At 39.1% G+C, this 25,884-nt stretch overlaps 4 non-coding genes across 4 annotated transcripts; 2 read left to right on the top strand and 2 right to left on the bottom strand.

Annotated features, from left to right (window-relative positions):
• Positions 1-12,693: 12,693 nt before the first annotated feature.
• TRNAV-AAC (transfer RNA valine (anticodon AAC)) lies at positions 12,694-12,766 on the top strand. Its single transcript has one exon. It is a non-coding gene; the product is annotated as a tRNA-Val (tRNA).
• Positions 12,767-13,369: 603 nt separating this feature from the next.
• On the bottom strand, positions 13,370-13,442 carry TRNAV-CAC (transfer RNA valine (anticodon CAC)). Its single transcript has one exon. It is a non-coding gene; the product is annotated as a tRNA-Val (tRNA).
• A 2,595-nt stretch (positions 13,443-16,037) lies between these two features.
• On the top strand, positions 16,038-16,110 carry TRNAV-AAC (transfer RNA valine (anticodon AAC)). The gene has a single exon. It is a non-coding gene; the product is annotated as a tRNA-Val (tRNA).
• Positions 16,111-16,766: 656 nt separating this feature from the next.
• On the bottom strand, positions 16,767-16,839 carry TRNAV-CAC (transfer RNA valine (anticodon CAC)). Its single transcript has one exon. It is a non-coding gene; the product is annotated as a tRNA-Val (tRNA).
• Between the last annotated feature and the right edge of the window lie 9,045 nt (positions 16,840-25,884).

The raw sequence follows: 25,884 nt of genomic DNA, 5'->3' as shown, positions 1-25,884 counted from the left end.
AACAAAGATATTAAATATAAAAGTGCAGTTTGGTACATAAAGGGTTCTAAATAATAGTGTATTTTATATTTTCTGGCGGTTACCAACTTGTATAATCAATCAAGGAGGGAGGTTCGTGTTCCCATAATATTGCGGCCTGTGCTTTGTCAGATTGTGGAGACCCACAGAGAACCATGTAGATGATGTCTATGATTTTGCTTGATGGTAACGAACTGCCTGACGGAAACAAGGTTGGTCAGATAAGTAAATTTTTAAAAATGAACAATATCTGAGTGATGAAGGTGGTTGTTCCTTTCAAAATAACAAAGGGACCGAAAGAAAAATCATTATTTGGAATATTAGAAATGTTTTTCCGAGAAAAATCACGCATTAGGTGCAAGTTAACCTTAACCCAATTCTTAATACGCTCTGGATAATAAATTCTGACATCTGTCTTCTGCAGTTGGGTACCAAGTTTTCTATTGGACCGCTCACTGCGTCTGTGCAAGTAACACAGTGGTTATAATCACCGTCCTCCCCAGACCGGTTAAAAAAAGGCCGGGGTCAAATACCGGCAATGACGTAAGGAACTTTTTTATTGGTCTTTATCATTTCGTGACTGAGTTAATCGTTCTCAGGAGTGGACAGCAAAGTTTTTCACTCCGGAATCTCGGGATTTTCGTTCAGCAAAAATAACAAATCGACAAAATAAAGCACGCATGTTGTGGAATATGCCCTCGTGGGAAGTACGGATGGTAGAATCGCCGTTCTCCTCACGCCGGAGGGAGAAGGTCTCAGTTCGAGTCGCGTGAGGAATTTTTATGGGCCTGTTTCACAACGTGACCGAGTTAGTCAGTCTTAGGCGAATATAGCATAGTTTTTCTCTCAGAAATTCGGATTTTTCGTCCATCAAACAGAAAATACCTCTGAACCCATGCATTTTACAGGCAAAATATACACGAAACAATATGACCTTATTCGACGATGCTCTTAAAAGTCTACAACAACAATAACAACATTATGGAAATACAAATTTGTATATTAACATTGGCAGACAAATTAGTTCTTGAGTCGCTCTGAAGTAATTTTTTTTTTTTTTTACCGTTCTCTCGCGGAGCCATCTACAACACCGCGAGTGATGGTAGATGGATCCGCGTCTACTAACTGCGTCACTAATGCTGGTGTTCTTCAAGTTTCAGTTCTTTCTCCCACTCTTTTTTTATTAATGATCTTCTTCCACTGACTCTAAGTGTTATCTATAGTTTTCCTGATGATAGCACATTGCATTTCACCTTCCAGTTTGAGAAATCTTCCTTCACAAACAGCATGAACTTGTCGAATATCCTCTATCAAGTCATAAATTCCAATCTCCACGCAAATCTCCAGCAAGGCTATGAAAATATAATTAATTTCAATCCATGTTAATGTCAGTCCTGTCTTATATCTCTCATAGAAGATTCTTCTGCTCGTATGTTTATGTTCGATGACGCTCCGATTTCTAAACAAGGTCAAATATCTCTACCCTGACTTATAATCTCTCTCTTCCTTAAAATAAGTACATCACAGATATTGCTTCCTCTACATATAAAAACCTGGGTTCATTCTTTTACTCTGGCGGTTACTTTTCTTCTAAACAGCTGCTCACTCTGTAAAAATCTCCAATCCGCCCTACCGTGAGATATTGTTTCGACATATGAGTTGGGTCCCCTTAACCTCTCTCTCTCTAAGGCTTCTTAATGACTCATCTCTAATAAAGTGTCTCCACTCTCCGTCTCACTGATGTCCTGTCTCTGCTGCACGCCTTTCTTTAGATCTTTCCATGGGCACTCTTCCTCCGAATTGACATCTGCAATTACCCCTTGAGCCCGTGCTGCAAATAGTCAGCATCCTTTTACCGGCCAACTTCAAATTCACAGAACGGACTTTTCTTCTTCCGTATTTATCACTTCAATTTCTCTTTTCTGCAAAAACCTTCCTTCGCATCTATTTCCCGAAAATTAAAATATCTACAGGAATCCAAGTGGTGTGAACAAGAGTCATCTGTATTCTCAACCTGCAACCCACGAACGTGAACGTTAGTAACTTCTATAGTTTGGTCTCGTGCTTTACAGTTTGTGGTTCTCATAATGAATAAAAATAAATAAATAAATAAAAACACTGCACCATCCCATATTGGGAAGTCCCTGAGAGATTATTATTTTTTTCTTTTTGTTTCATACCATGGACTGCGCGAATGAGTGTTTTCCACACCATTTTTAAAATATTTTTTCATATACAATAAAATAACAACAATTTGAAAATCATTTGGGCTTTATTTCTTGAATGCGTGCAGTCGTATTACAATTTATGTGACATAATGCAGTAGACAGTCACTCTTCACCAAAGCAATAATCTCCTGGGGTTACTTCGTAATTGCACGAATAATCGCATTCTCTATTGCAGCAGAGGGCGCCTGGTGGACATCCACAAGAGCAGAAATTTTTTGGCTCAATTATACACAAATACTCAAGACATCCAGGACAAACCGCTGAAATACAATTGCATTTATTTAAATTCAAACTTTAATTTTTAAACTTCAGTCAATAAGTGCTTACTCCTTCCACTCTTACAATATTGTAACAATAACGTTATATTTGTTTTAAAAATTATTTTTAATTTTTAAAAATTCTCTTTTTGAATTACTGATTTTAGAAAAGTTTAAATAATAATACAAGGTTTTACGTTTATATCAAATCCCACAAGATTTCGACAAAATCCGTCGTAAAGAACATTGGCTCTGGTGGACAGGGTTTGTTGCATAATTCGTGTGAGCGTTGACTTCTCCTAATTCAAATACAGAAACACAGAAGAGTTTAGAAAATTCTTTGCTTACGGGGCATTTCTGGTGGTGGAATAGTTATTGCCGCAGCACACAGGATCGCTGCCGTTGCCATTACGAACTGCATGTTGAGCACCCCTGTTGAAACTCTGCTTTTGATGCACAGGGCGGATGGTTTTAGCTGAAATTATAAAAATATTTCAGTTGCTGTTATTTTGACACCTTGTCTAATTGTGGCATGTTCCGTTTTAGTGTTCTGGTAGGTGGCGCCGGATGGTACGGTCACGTATGTGCGTTGCTCTCAATAATCGTGAATATTAATGTAGTTTTCCCGAGTAACACGATTCAACATTTCAACACCTTCTCCATAGATCCAAAAAAGTTTGGAGAAAACAGAAGATACAGAAGCCAAATTGTGGATGAAATCTTGACCAAACCACCAGAATTATTGTAAAATGCGAGCTTTATTTAAATGATAAATGTAAATAATTTAATGCAAAAATATAAAACAAAGCAAATTGTAATGACAGAAAAATATGTAGGACAACCTGTATTTGTAATTGCAATATCCTATTAAGTGAATGTAATTTTCTAAACAATTTCATTATTTTAAACATCAAAAATTTGTATAAAATTGTACGCTGTATTTAAAATATATATATTTATACACCCTCCTAGCCCACTGGCTGTTCAGGGGGGTGAACCTAAGGTTAATAACAGATAATAATAATAATAATTCCTAGCAGTCGAGTACTGCGTAATGTGATGGATGAACAAGGTCAAGCGCAACGCATTCACCATCTGACCCTAGGACTGTTTTATATGGCAACTTAAATATCACTCCCTGGAGAGTTCACATTGCATCCAGGAATATTCTTCTTTCTCAGATGCTTGCTGGTGTGATTGACCACCCAGTCTTCACGAAGTTATCGCCACTCCACGTGCTGGACACAGTAATGACAACCCCTACCTACCGTTGCACTGTCAACCTGTGCTGTCTGAAGAATTTCTTCCCAAACAACGCAGTGAACCTTTTCAATTCATTGACAATAGACCACCCTGTGAAATACTCCGAAAGCAAGCAGTAAGAGTGAAGAGCCTCTCAGAAGCGCACAGCTTACTTCAAATGTAATCTTGTCAATGAGTGAATTTTGTAAACAATATTGTAAATATACGCACTTGTGTAAATATTGTAAATACAGGTGACTCCCGCTTAACGCTGATAATCCGTTCCGGAAAAACAGAGCACTAAGTGAATCCACGCTAAGCGAGCGCCGCATTCCCATAAGGTAACATATGTATTTGTGAGTTGCGGTCGGTGCCATAGGATATTTCCTAATCAATAATAACCGGTAGTGAAAAGATGCACAAATGTCGGTCAAAATATTTAATATTCAAATATTTGTACATATAAAATATTCTGCATTACATACGTATATAATTATGTGGTAACTACTTATTTATCAAAATTAAACTTAAAATTCCTATTAAAATAATGAATTTAATTGATCTAAATTGATTTAATTAATGAATTTAATCATGAAAAATGTGTCGATTTTGGGTTGAACTTTGGCACTCTTCCAAATAAACTAAAAGGGGTATTCATTTTAAATCCCCCACAGTGTTATCACCCAACAATAAAGTGAACCCATCCTTCGCCGCTTTGAAACCTGGCATGTTTTTTTCTTCTTTCAATATGAAACTTCTTTTAGGCATTCGTTTCCACAAAAGTCCTGCTTCATCTATGTTAAAAACTTGTTGAGAAGTATAACACATAATACCCCTCCAATAATTTTAACAAGTTTTTTAAAGTTTCGGCTCCTTGATCTGCATTTGCGGCTTCTCCCTCGATTTGAAATCTATTCAACCAGCCCTTACCAGTTTTAAATGGATCCACATTTTTTTTTTTTTAGGTGAGTTTTCTTCATCATATTGGCTAATCTCTCTCTCTGTCTCTCTCTCTCTCTCTCTCTCTCTCTCTCTCTCTCTTTTTAATATTTAACTTAACTGAATTCTGCATTGGAATATTATCTTCAATAAAATTAAAGTCTTTCCATTTCAATAATAATAGCCGGCCTAGTCCTAGTTGCTTGCAGTGGAACAGCTATCTTTCCCACTGCTAAAATTAATTCTTTATTTTTTTTATAATTGTTCTTACAGTTAAACTTGTGAGTCCTAAATTATGGCACACATCCGCTTGTCTTTGATCGGAATCGATTCGCTTCAAAACGTCTAATTTATTTTTAAATTCAGTCTTTTTCTTACATTTATAGTCTTCGTACTGCGCTCAGACGTTGCGTTTTCATTCTTATCTGCCATTTAACTCTTCGAAAATGCAACTGCGTTGGTTGCATTAATTAAGAAACAATGTTCGAATAAACTGTCCGTTACGCACGAAGTCTAATACTGTACTGAGTGATGATTAGTCTTTGGATAAATGCATATAACGCTAATATTACAAGCAATATACTTCATCATTTTTTAAAATGTTGATCTCGGAACTACTTAAAAAGTCACTGTAATGCAATTAAATTAGCGTGCGAAAAAATTTCACTGAGCGTGGGAAAATTTCTTAAGTCAGCCTGGGAACCATTTTAATGCTGTTTTGTTATTCATTTTCAAGCTATCGACTCCATCAAATGAAACGATTTCGTTAAATATGCAAAAATGCAATCTGTAAAAGAGCGTTATAGTGATCTCTGACAGCGTTATAGTCAGATACGGGTTATAATATAAAAACAGCGTTATAGCGAATCAGCGTAAAGTGAACCGCGTTGTAACGGGGCCTGCTGTAATTGTAATCGTGCACCCTTCGTATATTGTAAATACTGTAAATAATTGTAATGCATTTTGTACACCCTTCTAGCCGGTCGGCTGCGTATAAGAGGTGAAAGCAAACACTTGCTACTTTAATAAGCGGATTTAATAATAATAATTATTATTTATCAGAGTTAATGGTCCCAACGGCAAAAGATTTGGCTGAGTTGCTCAGAATATGTGAACGCATATTCTGAACAATTCCGTTCCACCTATACTGGACCATTGGCCATCGTTCCCGAAACAATGATCCAGTATAGGTGGAACAGAATTGTTCACAATATGCATTTACATTGTGGAAAATTGCTCTCTTCCTGCACTGGGTCAACAGCGTGAGGATGGTCCTTTTATGTTTCTGCATGACACTGTACCGTGTCATATGCGCAACCTTTAGTGGTTTAGTTCAAAGACATGCAGAGACGCATTTGGATGAATTAGCGGAAAAGCGAAAGGCACTGCCAGCAGGTTTTGTGGTTCCTGCTGCTGCAAATTTTGTGTATTTCGATGTATGCTTCAACTTTATGGGCGCCAAAATATTGGGATCCTACACACGAGCTTTTTTTTCTCCTATTCATAAACGCGTTATTGATATGGATTTGTAAAATCTTTATTGGCCTACCCAGAGCACTGGCTTAATACCCATTGAATACGCTTGGGTTCAACTGGAACATAGGATTGGGCGAGGCAAACAAGTCCGCAATTAGTAGCTGAAGGGGGTGGTGTGGAGTGTAGTCAAGCGACACCTGTGGTTTCCAACTCCGTGATCGGTTCTTTTCTATTGAATGCAATTCCTTGTAAAGGCCAAATAGTGTGAATGATATGTGGTTTATGTATTGTATTATTCACCTTAGCTTTGCGGCCTGTGGACAACCACACACCATTAGTTACCATTCGAGGCGCGAGGAGCTCAATTAGCTAGTAAGAATTAAGTTCTCCGGTTGGGTGAACCCTGGCTTCGCCTGAGCTTACAAGAGAGAAAGCCCCTGTGGAAAAAAAAAACAGGGGAGAGTGAGTGATGGAATAGTAGTAGAGACGGCGTCAAAGCGGGTGAAGGAAAGAAGGATGGGAAGGAACAGATCCTCCAGATGAATAAAGAAAGGACAAGGACAAGAGGGAAGTACCCTGGTTCTAGAGCCCACCCAGTCCAAGGTATGAAATTAAGAATACACAGCGAGGGCATCCTGTATTTAAAAGCGCAGTGTGTTGAAGGAGTACTGGACGAAATTACTCTATCTTATATCAAAAATTAGTTCTGGGTTTGGTACGAGCGTGTTAAGGCCAAAGGTGGAACGACACGTTATTAAATATTGCATCAATAAAAGATTCCTCAAAACATATGGGTGTGTCAGGTTACTTTTGGCAATGGTATGTGTGCAAATAAAACTAAAAGCAGAAGCGATACAAATTTGGGCTGAGAAGTGCCAACTGAAGTTTAACATTGACAAATTCAAAGTATCGCATATGGGTAGTAACCCCAGAGAAATGTACCAACCATGTGATGTTACCCTCAGGGTAGTGGAGAATGAAAGAGACTTGGAGGTATTTGTGCAGTCAGTAATGAAGTATACTGAAAAGTGCAGACAGGCTGCCAGAGCAGGTCATGGAGTTTTGTCAATGATATATAGGAATTTTGCTAGCAGAGAAAGGGAGGTGATTATCCCTTTGTACAAAAAAGTATAAGGCAATGGTCAGGCCACACCTTGCAAGCCTGGAGGCCTCATTTTAAGAAGGACGTATAATTGCTAAAACGAGTACAGAGAAGGGCAACAAGACTGGTGAAGGAAACAAAGGGGGTACTCTTATGAAGAAAGGTTAACTTCCGCAAATTGCAGCTTCTGGAGACTAGGCACCTGCGAGGCGATCTTATTGAGGTGTATAAGGCCTTGAATGGGTTGAGCAAGCTCAATGCTGATGGGATACTTCCGCTTACTCAGACTAAGAACCTGAAGGGGCACAGATTCAAATTGAGGAAAGACAGTTGTAGAATAGATGTGCGGAAATTTGTCTTTAGCCAGCGGGTGGTTGATTGCTGGATCAAACTTCCATCTGTTGTTCAAGATGTTCAAGGTTTAGGCCTAAATGGATGTCAGATGAACTAATGAGACATGTGGCAGAGAAGAAAAATGCATGGGATACATATAAATTAATGGGTGATATAGAAGCCTATGATAGATATAAGCTGGTCTGTAACAAAGTCACAAAGGATGCAAAGAAAAACAACAAAGAGTTCTTTACCTATGTAAACTCTAGAAGGGAAGGGATGAATCAGATTGATCCACTGGACATTGATGGTTCAACTGTTGATGATCCTGCTCAGGTGGCTAACAAACGAAATGAGTATTTTGCATCTACATTCACCCATGAGGAGTTATTCAGGGAGGGGAATGCCAGAGGTGTGTTAAACTCTGCTAGTGAGCTGATGATTTTGTAATATCTGAGAGGAAAGTGGAGGAGAAATTGTTGAAGATAAACATAAAAAAAGCACCCGGGGTGGACGGGATCTATCCAGTTATATTAACGGAGGCAGCAAAGGAAGTAAGCAAACCCTTAGCCATAATTATGAGAGCTTCTTTGAACTCAGGGCAGGTACCCATGGACTGGAAATGTGCAAATGTGATCCCAATTCACAAAGGAGGATCAAAGGGCAACACAGGTAATCATAGACCTGTTAGTTTAACTTCTGTTCCAGGAAAATTAATGGAGGCACTGGTTAAAGAAGCACTGCAGGATCAACTAGACAAGACTTCAGTTATAGCTGGGACCCAGCATGGTTTTCTTAAGGGAAAGTCTTGCCTGACCAATTTGATTGGATACTATGATGTGGTCACAAAGTAAGTGGATGCAGGGAATAACTTTGATATCATATATTTGGATTTTAGAAAGGCTTTTGATACTGTTGCACATTGAAGAATGCTGCACAAATTGGAGCAGTGTGGCATTGGAGGCAAATTGCTGCTATGGATAAAGGGATGGTTGAGTGGGAGAAGACAGAGAGTGGTAATCAATGGACACTGATCATCGTGGACTAATGTTACTAGTGGAGTCCCTCAGGTTTCAGTGTTGGGTCCATTATTGTTTTCTGTATTTATAAATGATATTGATGATGGTATATCAAGCTTACTGTCCATGTTTGCAGACGATATGAAGGTTGGCAGGGTTGTTAAGGACACTACTGACGCTATGCTGCTGCAACAGGATCTGGAAAGGTTGAGCAGATGGGCTGAGAGGTGGCAAATGAAGTTTAACATTGACAAATGTCAAGTACTACATATGGGAAGCAGCAACCCCAAGTGACATATCAACTCTGTGGTTCTACACTGACAGTGGCAGAAAACGAAAAGGGGGTAATTGTGCAGGCAGATATGAAATTTTCTGAGCAGTGCAGACGGTCTGCAAGAGTAGCTCATAATGTCTTGTCAATGATATACAGGAATTTTTCTAGCAGGGATAAGGAGGTGATTATCCCCTTATATAAGGCAATGGTCAGGCCTTGAGTACTGTATACAGGTCTGGAGGCCTCATTTCAAGAAGGATGTAGAGCTGCTGGAAAGAGTACAGAGAAGGGCAGCAAGGTTAGTGAATGGAACAAAGGGTTGCTCTTACGAAGAAAGGTTTAAATTTTCATAATTACAGTGTCTGGAGACTAGACACCAGCGAGGTGATCTGATAGAGGTGTACAAAGCGTTGAATGGTTTGAGCATGCTCAATGCTGATGGGATTCTTCCTCTTGCTCAGAATAATCACCTGAGAGGGCATAAATTCAAATTGAGGAAAGACAGATGTAGGATAGACGTGCGGAAATTTGCCTTTATCCAGCGTGTGGTTGGTTGGTGGAACAGACTTCCATCCTTTGTTGGGCAGTTGAGTGCCTAAATAAATTTAAGGCTGAGCTGGACAGGTATTTGGAACGAACGTAGGGGTAAAATGGGAGCGTGTTTTTTTTTTTTTTTTCTTTTTTGGCTGATGCTGCATAAGCTTGCTTTCTTGCATGATATGCCTCTACTAATGCTAATGCTAATGCTAAAGTTGATAGCTTAAATAAATTCAAGGAAGAACTGGACAAACATTTGGGACGAATGGATCAGTGAAATGGGAAGGGTTTTTTTTCAATTTTTTTGACCGATGCTGTATAGGCTTGCTTTCTTGCATGATGTGCCTCTACTAATGCTAATGCTAAATAAATCCAGCTACTTTCTTTACACGTTGAATTAACAAGGGCTCGACAAACACGGTCGCTGCTCTCCATTGACAACTAGAATTCTGAAGGACGATCGATCGCTCCCCGTTTGATCCTTCATTTTATGATTAAGGTGAGTCTACTTTGCGATGATTTAATTGGAATTTAAATAAAAAGTCATCTGTACTGAAAGATCTAATTATAATGCGTATTTAGTTTTCACTTTGTCCTGCTTAACGCGGTTCCAGATGGCCTTTTTAGAATTTTCCCCCCACTCTACTGACCGACATTTTGACGTGGCAACTGAGTCGTGAACAAATTTGTCGAGCCTTGAACGTACTGATCGATGTTCAAACTCAAAGCTCGTTTTAATTAATATTTAAACAATTACTAGTATTGTATATTATTGAGATAACATTAATTGAGCATTTTAAAAATAATAAAAGCTTACCTAAAACCGAAGAAGGTTTTCACCACGTATGTTTATCAGCTCCTTATGCTAAAGTGGCGCTCCTGTATATTTAACGAGCCTGTACACGTGTACGAGGCTGTACACCTCCTCTATCACGGTATAGGTAGACTTTAATTGTGAAATGCAATTGTGAAATATTGGCCCGCAGTTCTCCATACAAATTTAAATTCTATAAATAATACTATACTACAAACACCACAATTAGTAAAATTTAACCACTGTAATTGTATCGATTTTATGATAATCAACATTGTGTGATACTTTCATTAATGTTTAAACTTTAAAATTATGCTAACCCCACACAATTTTCTCCTTTGTAATTTCTTCAAGTTGAAAGTTAAGTGTACATATGAATTTTATGACTACCGCTCATTTTTTTTAAATAATCTAAATCAGATAACACTGGTCGCGAAAAAAAATTGCAATGTAGGTGATTCTTGTAGATTTGACGTTGCTGAATTCAAATTTGAGGATCCACAAAAATTCTCTCTTTTATCTTGGCCTCACTGATTCGAGGAAACTTTTCCCTCAAACAGGAAAATCCTTCTCCTTTTTTTGTCCATCGCTTTCACAAATATTTTAAATCAAACCTAGCTTGATGTGCAATGGAGGTAAATAGATTTTTGATTTATCCACCAAAGTAGGATGTGCTACGCTACATTTTTCTGGCCTGGCGTATTTTCTGGACGGTCTGCCCATTTTTCACCCTGTAGTGGCAATCTATTGCTCGGCTGTCCCACCCGCATAAAGCAGCAGTATTTAATATATCCACCTTGCAACTCAATCGGCAAAACGACCACTTTTAGGTTGGCACACATATTCCATTTGATTCCTTGATAGCATATTTTTGCAAAAACCTATAGGTTCTCGTACGTGTCCATCATGTGAACTGCATATGCCAATGGTATAGATGGATACTTAATCATGGAGTAACACTGCTTTCAATCTGACCTTGTATAAATCAGTGAAAAGCCTCCATTTCTGGGGACGTGCTCCAGATATAACTCTTTTATCACTTCCTGGACATTGTAAAATAAACAATAGCACTGTCGATGGAGTAGTAGGTTGCCTCTTCCTATAAAAAGAAACCGTAACACATTTTTCAAGAAGATTCCACTGCTGGAGTCGTAATACTAGTAATTGAGCCTTGGGTTTGGAGATGTCGAAATCTCTGATCGAACCATTGAATTATTTTTGAGCGATTAGATGCGCTTTTGCAGTATGAAGAGTTGAAAAGTGTGGATCTTTACTCGTTCTGGGTTATGCATTTTCTGGAGACTCTTTTTCCGATCTGAATCAGACCAAAGTCCATAAGTTTCTTGGGGTTTGGTACTGGCATGGCATCATCGTGAAAAACCGGCCTTAGAGCAGAATGTATGTTGGGATACTCTACTTTATGCTTGGATTTTCCAGAAAAACCATAAATATAGGTCTTGCAAAAGTAACAATAGTTTATGTAGTCTCGAAGTTCCCACCAGAACAGCAAAAGGCATCGACTTATGACTATCTCTAAGCCAGTGTATTAATGTCTGTGAACATGAACTACAGGAAATCTTTGAAACCCATAATTTATCTTGTTCTCCTGCCTTACGTCCAAAACAGAGTTCACAAGCTTTTCTCGCAAGTTGTGACAGTGGCTTTCCCTGCGATTTTATACTTCTCTGCAAAAGTAGAAAAGCTATCAGGCTTATTTCGGCAAGAATGCGGGGTATTTCATGTACAGTTGCTGTTCACGCACATAAGAACACAATTAAGACGTTGTAGATTTTTATTTGTAATTGAAACGGAGCTCCGATGTACACTAATACACACAATACTTTTTCACAAACACTCATTCATTTTGTTCACTCGCTGTCTGAAACGCTTTTTGAAATACGAAAATGCTTGCTTGGTGAAGAACCCACTCGTATATATACCGGTAGAGAAGTTTCGAGAAGGCTCACAACGTTTCTAGAGGATTCCGTTGAAAGTTCTCAAACCTTCCAGAAACATTCCAACCTTCATTCCACACTTAAAAATGTTATAGAACGTTCTGGGACATTTTGGAATGCTGTCGAAAACTCCGGAATGCTCTATAAATCTCTAGAAATGACCTAGAAAAATAAATAAATCGATAAAATAGATGGAAAAGATGTTTAAACCAACTACAGTTCTTGGTTTTCGTTCATTAACCTATGATATTTGAAAACTGAAGGTGATGAGAACTTTTCAAGCACATAGTTGAGTTTTTGAACACATTTTCCTATGGGAATCTGTTAAATTATTTCAGGGAGGAAATTGATGCCGGTTAGTGTAATTTATCAATATTCTTGGCAACATTCTTGCATGCTCTGCTTCTGGTCCTGATAACAAGGATTTAATGGGGAAAAAACAAGATAAATTAATTACATGCCACGAATGAACTATGGATGAAAGAGAATATGCTGTTTAGTACTTGTGGTGTAGTGGTTATCACATCCGCCTAACACGCGGAAGGTCCCCGGTTCGATACCTGGCAAGTACAATCTCAAAGCTTTCTTATGTTTTGCTTTTCCTCCTTCACTTAGAAATGAAAATTTCGATAACCCACCACGAATTTCATCTACTTCTGTAGCACGTTTAAAAACTTTTAGTATATTTTTATTAAAAACTAGTCGATGTTATCGTCCAGTTAATCCTATGACACGATGCGGTGTGAGTGAAAGTGAAAATCAGCGCAACCAAAGTTTAAATTAATTTTTTATTTTAATTGTGTTTATTAAAGACTATAATAAATGTTCAAAATGTCGACCTTCTTGAATACAAGCGCAGACCCTTTCCATCATATACGTTGATATTTTTAGGTGTTTGAAACTGGGTGTGTTCGCAATTTCGTTGTGTATACTGGCTTTGGGATCAGCCCACAATTTTGTCTCTAAAGACTTGGTTTGATTTGGAGAAGAAGAAGGATTTAAGTGTCGGTCTCTGTGGGAGTTTAAAGACACATTTTTAAGGCTGTTGAATACTTGTAGAACCTTCTTTTGATTTTTCTGTGCTGTGGCAGCGAATTCGGTCCACCAAAGTGATCGGATTTGTCTTATTTCTTCAAAAGAAACAGTACATAAAATAAGCAATAGAGAAAAGAAACTGTACTTGCCAGGTATCGAACCTGGGACCTTTCGCGTGTGAGGCGAATGTGATAACCACTACACCACAAGTACGCTGGTGTAATTATTGTCTGTACCATTTTTATGGCGTCGAGGAATGGGATTTAATTTTTCAGGGGATATAAAAGTTGAATAGGAAAGCATCTGCCTTGTTTGTGATGTTTTGGTCATCACATCCGTCTACCACGCAGAAAGTCCCACTTCATATTTTGTAGTGCTTCCTTTACTCTCCATGAGTTTAATTATAAGAAGATATTACAGAACATGCACTCCACATATTTTGCTGTGTCTGTTTTTATTTTTCAGGCTGATAATCAATTTAACAAAACTGGTTCTTTGCATTAGACGGTATACAACGTGATCGAACTCTGAAAATGAAAAGACGACCTGATTAAAGGTTTAGGCACCAACTGGATCTCTTAAGAAGCTCACGAAATTTGAAAAGAAAGGGGTCGGAGGAAAGGTCGCATTATTCACAAAAAAATTATTTACCACTTTCAGATTATTTAATAAAATGATTATTTAATTGTCAACATTTGTGAGGGGAATATGGGCATGCAATTAAACAATGAATAGACACAATTTGGCCTCATTAGCCTTTGTGTCATTAAACCCAATAACACAGCAACATTGGTGTTGAAAAGCAATCGTTTACACCCACATAATTTCGAAATATTATCGAATTAATGTAACAGAACAGTGGCGGGGGTCTGTCACGAGCCCCTTCCAAAATACGGATCCCACATTCATCAAAATGTAGATTCGATCTTCACTTTCTTAAGACAAAATGGCTATTTCTTAACCGTAGTTGCCAGGAGAAAAAGAAAAATAACATTAACAGGGGTGTACGATTTAAGGTCATGATCCTTCTTCAGCGATGATGAGTGTAATTCAAATGATCGCAATTTTAAACAGCTTCCATCTCGTGGATTGCGTCAGTTTTGTTTTGTTGGATGTCTAGTTTTCTCTCTGACCACTTTTTGCGTTTGCGCCAGTAGTATAGTAGAGTTGTAATCAGTCTTCCCCAGACCGAGTGTAAAAGGCTCGGATTCGAGTCTCGTCAATGACGCGTGGAACGTTTATGGACTCTTATCACTCCTTGGCTGAGTTAATCGGTCTCAGCCATTGACAGCAAGTTTTTTCAGTTTTTTAACACACAGACAAATCGACCAGAGAACACTTTGTGGATATATTATACCTGGTAGAAGTGCGTTCTTGAAAGGCCCTTATGTGACATGGTTTTTTTGACCGCTCACTGCAAGTGATGGTAGATGGCTCATCGTCTCCTAAATTCTCCAGTAATCCTGGTGTTTCATAACGTTTTATTCTTTCTCTCACCATTTTCCTATTGTATATTAATCACTTTCTTCCACTGACGTGTCACATGCACCCTTGGTTCAAAGATATTCGGAGATTTGACGCATTTGAATGATTTGGGGACGAGCCAAACGCACTGCGGGATTTTAGAGTTCCTTCTTCTGAAAATTCTGTGTATATCGATGTATACTTTAACTTTTTTGGCACCAAAAAATTAGAGCCCAAGGCACGCGCTTAGTGCTTTTATGCGTAAAGGTGTCACTGGACATGTGTGCGTAAATGATTCATTAGCCTGCTTAGAGCGCTAGCCTTATTAACACTCATTGAGCACCCTTGTGTTGAACTACAATATCGGATTCAAGAACAGCAAAAGGCATCGACTTATGGCTACCTCTAAGCCAGTCTATTAATGTCAGTGAACATGAACTACAGGAAATCTTTGGATCCCATAATTTATCTTGTTCTCCAACCTTACATCTAAAATAGAATTCGTAGGCTTTTCTCACAAGTTACGACAGTGGCTCCCACTGCGATTTTAATACTACTTCTCTTCAAACGCAGAGAAAGCTAACAGCCTTATTTTGGCAAGAACGCGACGTATTTCCTGCACGGTTCCGGTACACGTACATAAGGACACAATTAAGACATTGTAGATTTTTATTTGTAATTGAAACGGAGTTTACGATGTATACTAATACTTATTCATAAACACTGATTCACTAAAACACTCATTCGCTTTGTTCACCACTCGCTGTCTGAAACGCTTTTTGAAATACGAAAATGCTTGCTTTGTGAAGAAATAACTTGTGTATATACCGGTAGAGAAATTTCTAGAAGGCTCACAACGTTTCTAGAGGATTCCGTTGAAAGTTCTAGAACCTTCCAGAAACATTCAAACCTTCCTTCCACACTTAGCACTGTTATAGAACGTTCTAGGACGTTCCGGGACATTCTGGAACGTTGTAGAAAGCTCCGGAATGCTCTTGAAATCTCTCGAAATGTTCTAGAAAAATAAATAACTAGATAAAATATATAGAAAAGATGTTTAAACCAAGTACAGTTCTTGGTTTTCGGTCATTAACCTACGATATTTGAAAACTGAAGGTGATGAGAACTTTTCAAGCACATAGCTGAGTTTTTGAACATATTTCCTATTGGAATCTGTTAAATTATTTCAGGGAGGAAATTCATGCCGGCTAGTGTAATTTATCCTTGGCAACATTCTTGCATGACCTGCTTCTGGTCCTGATAACAAGGATATGGGGGAAAACCAAAAGATAAATTAATTACATGCCACGAATGAACTATGGATGAAAGAGAGTATGCTGTTCAGTACTTGTGGTGTAGTGGTTATCACATCCGCCTAACACGCGGAAGGTCCCAGGTTCGATACCTGGCCAGTACAATCTCAAAGCTGTCTTATGTTTTGCTTTTCCTCCTTCACTTTGAAATGAAAATTTCGATAACCCACCACGAATTTCATCGACTTCTGTAGCATAAAAACTTTTAGTATATTTTTATTAAAAATTAGTCGATGTTATCGTACAGCTAATTCTATGACACGGTGTGGGATGAGTGAAAATGAGCGCAACCAAAATCAGTAATTAAAATTATTTTTTTTTCTTTTAATTGCGTTTATTAAAAACTATAATAAATGTTGAAAATGTCCACCTTCTTGAATACAAGAGTAGATCCTTTCCATCATATACGTTGACATTTTTAGGTGTTTGAAACTGTGAGCCAGAATCTTGTGAGCCTGGTCCCAAAGCCAGTATACACAACAAAATTGCGAACACCAAAGTGTTCCTAATTTTGTTGTGTATGCTGGCTTTGGGACCAGCCCACAATTTCGTCTCTAAACACTTGGTTTGATTTGGAAAAGAAGAAAGATTTAAGTGTCGGTCTCTTTGGGAGTTTGAAGACACTTTTTTAAGACTGTTGAATACTTGTTTTTTGATTTTTCTGTGCTGTGGCAGCGAATTCGGTCCACCAAAGTGATCGGATTTGTCTTATTTCTTTAAAAGAAACAGTACAAAAAATGTAGCAGTACAGAAAAGAAACTGTACTTGGCAGGTATCGAACCTGGAACCTTTCGCGTGTGAGGCGAATGTGATAACCACTACACCACAAGTACTTTGACGTACTCCTCGTCTGTCCCATTTTTATGGCGTCGAAGAATGGGATTTACTTTTTCAGGGGATATAAAAATAGAATAGAAAAGCATCTGCCAAAAAAAAAAAAAAAAAAAAAAACCATTTGCACTTCACCCCTCCGTTCGTTCGAAATACCTGTCCAGCTGAGCCTTAAATTTATTTAGGCTATCAACTTCCACAAAAAGGGATGGAAGTCTGTTCCACCAACCAACTACCCGCTGGCTAAAGGCAAATTTCTTCTGCACATCTATCTTTCCTCAATCTGAATTTATGCCCTCTCAGGTGATTATTTTGAGCAAGAGGAAGAATCCCGTCGGCATTGAGCATGCTCAAACCATTCAAGGCTTTATACACCTCTATCAGATCACCTCGCTGGTGCCTAGTCTCCAGACACTGTAATTTGCAAAACTTAAGCCTTTCTTCGTAAGAGCACCCCTTTGTTCCATTCACTAATCTTGTTGCCCTTCTCTGTACTCGTTCCACCATCTCTACATCCTTCTTGAAATGAGGCCTCCAGACCTGTATACAGTACCCAAGGTGTGGCCTGACCATTGCCTTATACAAGGGAATATTCACCTCCTTATCCCTGCTAGAAAAATTCCTGTATATCATTGACAAGACACCATCAGCTACTCTTGCAGCCCGTCTTTAAAATTTTTCCAATATTAGTTAAGTAAGCGTTGTAAATGATTCGATTGAATTATGTACAATACAGCAAATATTTTCTCTCAGTAAATGAAGTACTTGGTGCATGCAAATGAAAGAATAATTTATAATTGTATTCATGGATGTATGCAAGTAATTCAACGGATTCGCTTTTCACACTATACGTTAAATATGTGATCTCTTTATCCTGCAACTTAATTCGAATAGCATTTTCCTTGGATTCAAGATTATTCAAGAATAACTCTGATATTATTTTGGAATCTTCTTATGACCAATTGAATTTAACTTCGACTTTAATTATATATATTTTTTTAAACAATCATTCAAAGAAAATCGTATCAGCAAATAGGTTCTGATTTCCATATATACAGTGGCGGACAAAAAACTGCAACATCTACAAAAGGTAACATTTGTAGTGAAACGTATAAGATATTGATTGATTACAGTCATTTTGTTTGTCGCTAAGCAAAGGTATTACATTTGTATTTCACCAACAATAACTAATTCCTTTGGGACCAGCGCATTCTGCCTTGGAGATTGTCGCTGTGTTTCCTGATGCCCAGGAGTGAGCTCTGGCATTGAGTTGGGCAGCTGAGAGCTTGACAGGCCCCTCATATTAATTTCTTCGAGGGCATCTACCCTACACCTCAAACTATCATAGACGCCCAGTAGAACGCTGAGTTGATGCCTAATTTCTAGACAATCTCTGCACCTGGCACACACAACGACATCCTCTTTGGCAAGATCACGTTCTGTTTCAGAGAGTTCGGCAAACATTTCACAAGTTGCACAATTTTTTTAGGCTGTGATGCGTTGGAGAATTGCCCCCCTCAGTTCTCCCACGAGTCCCAGCACTCCTGCCACTTTGTGCCCGTTGCTTTGCTGCTCTAGTCTGGGGAATGATATTTTAAATTAATAAAATCAATAAATTAAATTAATTAAATGTCAATACTACGCTATCTAATAGAATCCGAAATGCAGTGATGCGTATTACGCTCTATAATTATACGTTAGAGCTACCTTAGTTACCACAATTAAAAATCTGAATGCCCTTCTACTCTATACAAAAACAAAGGCTGCAAGATTCAAACGAAATAACGGTTTTACGTATAAATAAATTTTTCTGTTTATACTCCGGGACGACCAAACGGTCAGAGGAGTTCACAAGATAGACAGAATACTAGAAACAGCACCGTATTCACGGGTTTGAACCCCGGTCACTCAATGCACGTGTATTTATGCACCTGCACGCCTGACCACTAGGCTACGGCGGCCTAAAGTAGTAATCTACAAAAAACTCTTTATCTAAATTAAAAATAAAAATAACAATTATGTAAATAAAAAGGCAAACACTTATCGCTCTTTCGGAGCCTGTAATTCACAGCTGTAATTTTTAAAGAGAGTCAGCGTCCATGTGGTGGTACATGTCCTGTATCTTCTCAGATCTGTATGTTTCTCATCACAGAACTCGTGGCGATCAATCTTCAGGGTGTTGTACGTTTGGAGGATGTTAGACGGAAAACATCTTCTAAGCATAGTTAAATTCTGTAATAAGCTTCCTTAGGGGAATCCATGCACTAATGCAAAGGATGCCTAGGGCCTACAACAAGATTATGGACATTTGGGGCGTCAAGGCGATTTGTGAGGAGTTGACAGAAATTGCGCAGATTTCCTGTAATGAGCAACTGATTCCAAGAAGTGCAACCAAGGTTAGTATACATGATTGATCTCGAGATGGTGAAAGGGAGGCCATTAACACGGTTCAACCACCTTAAAATCCAGTACTCGATACCCATGGATTTTTTTATGTTAGTGAGGGAAGCAGAGGACCAGATCGTCGAGGCATGCATGGGAATCGGAACTAGATAAGTTTGTATGCAGTGAGTGGCAAGTTTTTGGTTGTTTACTCCAGTAAGTTCCTGTTTTATCGCCCATATTGCTGACAGAGTTTTTACTTTAGCGTTGGCGAAGTGCTGTTGGAAGGTCAGGCCTTCATCCCAGGTGAGCCCTAGATCAGTGTGATGAAAGACCCTTTGGACCCTAATACCATTGATGTAGATGTCTACGTTCATCTTCTTCTTCAGGTTGGTGAAAGACATTTGTGTTGACTTGGTCGGATTTATGGATAGGCCAATATTCTCAAGATAGTGGCCAAATTCTTTTATAGGGGCATTGGTATGGGCGTTGATTGCGTCAGATTTGTCACAGTGTTTCGATGAGATGAAGAGTTTTATATCATCTGCGTAAGATCTGCAGTCAGGATGCGTAGAGAGGAAGGGGTACAAAGCGGCAGCAAAAAATAGTGCAGAAAGGACGCCACCTTGGGGGAGGACTCCTCTGTAGATGACGTGGTTCAATTGGAAGGTTCTATGTTCAACTACTCTCAAATGCCTATGTTTGAGAATGGAAACGATGACTTTTAATAGGCCTTCCTGTATTCTGAAATGCCTTTCAAGTATTGTCATCAAGGAATTGATTGAGACATTATCGAAAGCAGCTTTAATGTCTAAAAATACTACATCAATCTGTTCTTTGGCGTTCAGAGTCGTTTGGATCCGAAATAGGGTGTCCATTAAATTCGTCACAGTTGATCTCTTTGGAATCACAGCGTGTAAATATGGTGGTCTTTTCTGTAAAAAAAAAATACATAACAAGAATTGGCAGGTTTTTTTTTAATAAATTTTAATAAATTTCAGCTTATAGAGATGGGACGAAAACCTTTTTGTCTTTCGTATGTTTGACTTTAGGCACGGGTTTTACAATATAATGTTTCCATATTTCAGGGGTAACTCCAGTGTGTAGGATTTCTCTAAACATGTTTAGCACGACCTCAATGATGAATAGACTACACACTTTCATAATGAAGAGGAGAACATATCGGGGCCAGAAGTGCATATATTTGGGAGACTATTTAATGCATGAATTACATTTTCTTTGGTTATGGTGATTTCTATTAGTACAGGTCTGATATCAAGATTGGATCCGGATGGAGTCATGTTATTCATGTAATTTACCAGCCAACTGGTGTTGTCTGTTGCGAGAGAGTTATTCTTTAAATTAGGGTCTGGAGAGATTCCGAAGGTAGCGTTTGCCCACTCCCTAAATAAGGTTTCATCCATGATGAAGTTGGTATTCTTGTTGTTATTGATTCTTTTAGACTTTAAGATTTTTAGAAATTGCAAAGTTGTACTCTTGGCGTTTGTGCTTTAAGAAACAGGCCCGTTCATTCCTGTAAGCGATGTAGTTTTCAGGGGTTCTGTTTTTCTGCCATTTTCTGTAAGCCTTTTGTTTTCTTACAAACGCCACCTTGATATTGTTGTTAAACCACCAGTTAGACCGATGTGAGATCCGAATCGCCTTAGACGCACCAACACAAGCTATTTGAAATAATTCTTCTGCCAGGATGGAAGCGGCTTCAGGCCCTGACTTTTCTAACAGACAGTTCCATTTATACGTAGTGAGGCGATGGAGGATTATTTCTTCTTTAATGAACTTGTTTGAAAAGAGTCTTCTCGTATGCAGCGGGCCACATCCTTCAACCGAGGTATTAGAGAGGTCGGAGTGGGCATAAAATTTGCAATCTAACGGTTGATGATCTGATTTGAAGAAGAAGGTTGGTTTGATAAGTTCTGCATGAAGTGTGTTGTGAAGAATGAGGTCGAGCTAATTTCCGCGAGTTGGGGGAGTTTGAAGAAGATGAAGGTCGAGCATATGTAATATGTTTTTCAGAGAAGACCGAGCCATTGAGTAACTTGGCAGGGACATGTTGAAGTTCCGTACGAGAATAGTACGGACGTTGGGCTGGAGATTGGTAGTAATCCAGGCTCCTAGTTCCATTCAAACCTCTAGGGTGTGTTCTGGAGGGAGGTAGACAGTGCAAACCTGTATTCTAATTTCATCGAGGTCAAGGATTACAGAGACGGCTTCAAAGTTTTCGGAACTACTTGAGTTGGCCTTATGTCGAGAAGAGGAATTTTTATAGATGATTGCAACTCCACCACCGCGGCGAATGGCCCGTCCATTAGCTTGAGCAGCATGGTTCAAAGGAAAGCAATGGGTGTCCATACAGCTATTGTGGTTCAGCCAGTCTCCATTAAACAACTAATATCGTACTCTGCAGTAAGGAGAATAGACTAAAGTGTATGGAGTTTGCAACTTATGTTTATGCCTCTTATGTTATGGATGTAGATAGTTACAGATGCGGGTGTGGATGGGACACTATATAGTTGCTATGCCTGAGTATTATTATGTCCCCTCTGGAGCACGCTAGCTTTTCTGTCTTCAAAAGGTTTGATTAGGGTATTTTGTGGCCATTCCACCTTGTCAACTCCCAGCTTTGTTCCTGCTGGTCCGAGAAAACTTGAGTTCATGTGATTTATCATTGTTCAACTACAATGATTAAAGATCAACAATAAAAATAGGCCTAAAACAAACTCCTACCCTCATTTTCCCTTTCCCAGTGTTTTAGTCACACGAAACTGACTCGACATTGCATTGTCCACCAACATCAATTGGATCCACTTCCTTAGATTTTATGTGTTTCTTAACTAACAGCATAATTCTTGATTCTTACACTGCTTCTATTGAAATGAGCAGAAGCCTGGAAAACAAGATGCAGGGTATTTCAGAGACTGATGGGAGTCTTTGCGGTACAAGTAAACACATGGGTTGTGTTAGGGTAGCTAAGAATAGGAACAGGTGGATGTATATTGCATGTACACCAATGCTAGGAGTTTGGTAAATAACTTTGACGAATTTGAGGTATTGCTCAAACCATCAAAGGCAGATATTGTTGGGATATCAGAGACGTGGTGTCACACAGATATAAGAAATGCAGAACTGGAATTTGGGGAGTACAATGTCTACAGAAAGGATAGACAGGATAGGAAGGGAGGAGGGGTTATGCTATTAGTTAAAAAACACATAAAATCCAAGGAAGTGCATCCAATTGATATTGGTGGACAATGCAATGTTGAGCCTTATGGTGTGACATAAGCACTGGAAAAGGAAAAGAGAGAGTCGGAGTGGGTTATAGGCCTAATGACTCTGATGAGTATAATAAGAAACTGTACAGGGAAATAGAGTGGGCTAATAAATCAGAGAAACTTATTATGGGAGATTTTAATTTCCCAGATATTGACTGGAATTTGGGGGCTGGTTACTCACACACTAGCAGGACTTTTGTGGATTTATTGGATGATTGTTTTCTACATCAGTATGTTCGGGAAGCAACTACAGGGAGTAATACTCTTGATTTGATTATCAGTAGTGATTCTTCATGCATTAAGAATCTGCAGATAAATGAACCACTAGGTGGCAGTGATCACAGTGTGCTGAAGTGGGATTTATTAAAAGAGGTAACTACCATCAGATGTAAAGGGAAGGAAGGGTTATTGCTTTTGTAAAGGCAACTACAATAGTCTGAGACAGTATTTAAATTCTATACAGCGGGACCAACTGATGATGTTACCAACAGCAAATTCAAAATGGGAAGCATTCAAAGAACTTATCTTGGAAGCTACTAGGCATTACATACCAACTAAGAAATATTGTTCAAGGTTTAGGCCAAAATGGATGTCAGATGAACTAATGAGGCATATGGCAGATAAGAAAACTGCATGGGATACATATAAATTAAGCCTATGATATATATAAGCTGTTCCGTAACCAAGTCAGAAAGGAGATTAGGCAGGCAAAGGAAGATTAGAAATCCTTGGCAAAGGATGCAAAAGAAAACAGAATAGAGTTCTTTACCTATGTAAACTGTAGAAGGAAAGGGATGAATCAGATTGGTCCACTGGATATTGATGGTTCAACTGTCGATGATCCTGCTCAGGTGGCTAACAATATAAACAAGTATTTTTCATCGACATTCACACATGAGGAGTTATTCAGGAAGGGGAATGCCAGAGGTCAAGTAAACTCAGGCAGTGAGCTAGATGATTTTGTAATAACTGAGAGGAAAGTGGAGGAGAAATTGTTGAAGATAAACATAAAAAAAGGCACCCGGGGTGGACGGGATCTATCCAGTTATATTAACGGAGGCAGCAAAGGAAGTAAGCAAACCCTTAGCCATAATTATGAGAGCTTCTTTGGACTCAGGGCAGGTACCCATGGACTGGAGATGTGCAAATGTGATCCCAATTCACAAAGGAGGATCAAAGGGCAACACAAGTAATTATAGACCTGTTAGTTTAACTTCTGTTCCAGGAAAATTAATGGAGGCACTGGTTAAAGAAGCACTGCAGGATCAGCTAGACAAGACTTCAGTTATAGCTCGGACACAGCATGGTTTTCTTAAGGGAAAGTCTTGCCTGACCAATTTGATTTGATACTGATGTGGTCACAAAGGAAGTGGATGCAGGGAATAACTTTGATATTATATACTTGGATCTTAGAAAGGCTTTTGATACTGTTGCACATGGAAGACTGCTGCACAAATTGGAGCAGTATAGCATTAGAAGCAAATTACTGCTATGGATAAAGGGATGGTTGAGTGGGAGAAGACAGAGAGTGGTAATCAAGGGACACTGCTCATCAAGGACTAATGTTATTAGCGGAATCCCTCAGGGCTCAGTGTTGGGTCCATTATTGTTTTCTGTATTTATAATTGATATTGATGATGGTATATCAAGCTTAATGTCCAAGTTTTCAGACGATACGAAGGTTGGCAGGGTTGTCAAGGACACTACTGACACTATGCTGCTGCAACAGGATCTGGAAAGGTTGAGCAGATGGGTTGAGAGGTGGCAAATGAAGTTTAACATTTACAAATGTAAAGTACTACATATGGGCAACAGCAACCCCAGAGCAACGTATCAACTCTGTGGTACTACACTGACAGTGGTGGAGAATGAAAAGGACCTGGGGGTAATTGTGCAGGCAGATATGAAGTTCTCTGAGCAATGCAGACGGGCTGCAAGAGTAGCTCATGGTGTCTTGTCAATGATATACCGGAACTTTTCTAGCAGGGATAAGGAGGTGATTATTCCCTTGTATAAGGCAATGGTCAGGCACCTTGAGTACTGTATACAGGTCTGGAGGTATCATTCCAGCAGCTCTACAAGGATGTAGAGCTGCTGGAACGAGTACAGAGAAGGGCAAGAAGATTAGTGAATGGAACAAAGGGTTTCTCTTATGAAGAAAGGCTTAAGTTTTGTATATTACAGAGTCTGGAGACTAGGCACCTGCGAGGTGATCTGATTGAGGTGTATAAAGCCTTGAATGGTTTGAGCATGCTCAATGCTGATGGGACTCTGCCTCTTGCTCAGAATAATCACGTGAGAGGGCATAAATTGAAATTGAGGAAAGAGAGTTGTAAGATAGATGTTCGGAAATTTGCCTTTAGCCATCGGGTAGTTGGTTGGTTGGCGGAACAGACTTCCATCCCATTTTGTGGAAGTTGATAGCCTAAATAAATTTAAGGCTCAGCTGAACCGTTATTTCGAACGAACGTAGGGGTGAAATGGGAATGTTTTTTGTTTTTGGCTGATGCTGCACAAGCTTGCTTTCTTGCATCATATGCCTGTATTACTGCTAATTCTAATAACCCCTCCTCCCTTCCTGTCCTGTCTATCCCTTCTGTACACATTATAGTCCCCAAATTCCAATTCTGCGCTGCTTATATCTGTGTGACACCACGTCTGTGATGTCCCAACAATATCTGCCTTTGAGGTCTTGATCAGGACTTCAAATTCATCAATTTTATTAACTATACTCCTAGCATTGGTGTACACGCAAGTATACATGCACCTGTTCCTATTGTTAGCTACCCTAACCCAACCCATGTGTTTACTTGTACTGCAGTGACTCCCAGCAGTCTCTGAAATATCCTGAATCTTGTTTTCCAGGCTGCTCCTCATTCCAATAGAAGCAGTGCAAGAATCAATTGCAACTTTGCCAGTGGCTACTCTTAATCTATTAGTCTTTGTCTCCCCCAAGCTAGCAGTTTTCCGACCCACCTAACACTGCCTCGATAGCATCAGCAAATATTCTTTGCACCCTTTCTATTTAAGTGTATCCAATCCCTGTAGAAGCAATCTCTCCTAGATTGCACTAGAAGTTTTTACAAAAAGAAAAGAGATGTTTTGGTGGAGCACTCCCTGCTTCTTCTTCTTGAATTGCCGAACCTCTGGAAAATTGGTCCTGAGGTTGTCACAGACATTCTCTCAGATATGCCAGACAAGCTGTACTTGTTACCTGGGAGTCTAAAACGCTGATGGAACTGATATTCGGGTGACACTCAAGTCAAGTGGACCCAATTTCGGCGAAGTCCGGACGGTCTGTGACAGCCAAATCCTCTGCTTGCACCTTCACGATGGTGGGACTGTAAGTAATCCTGGTTATAACCTCCATGCACA

The sequence above is a fragment of the Mastigoproctus giganteus genome, chromosome 6 (assembly GCF_048544385.1).
Source record: "Mastigoproctus giganteus isolate SK-2022 chromosome 6, ASM4854438v1, whole genome shotgun sequence".
In the NCBI taxonomy this organism is placed as follows: domain Eukaryota; kingdom Metazoa; phylum Arthropoda; class Arachnida; order Uropygi; family Thelyphonidae; genus Mastigoproctus; species Mastigoproctus giganteus.
The sequence above is the reverse complement of the archived record's forward strand: the minus strand, read 5'-3'. Positions and strand labels throughout refer to the sequence as shown.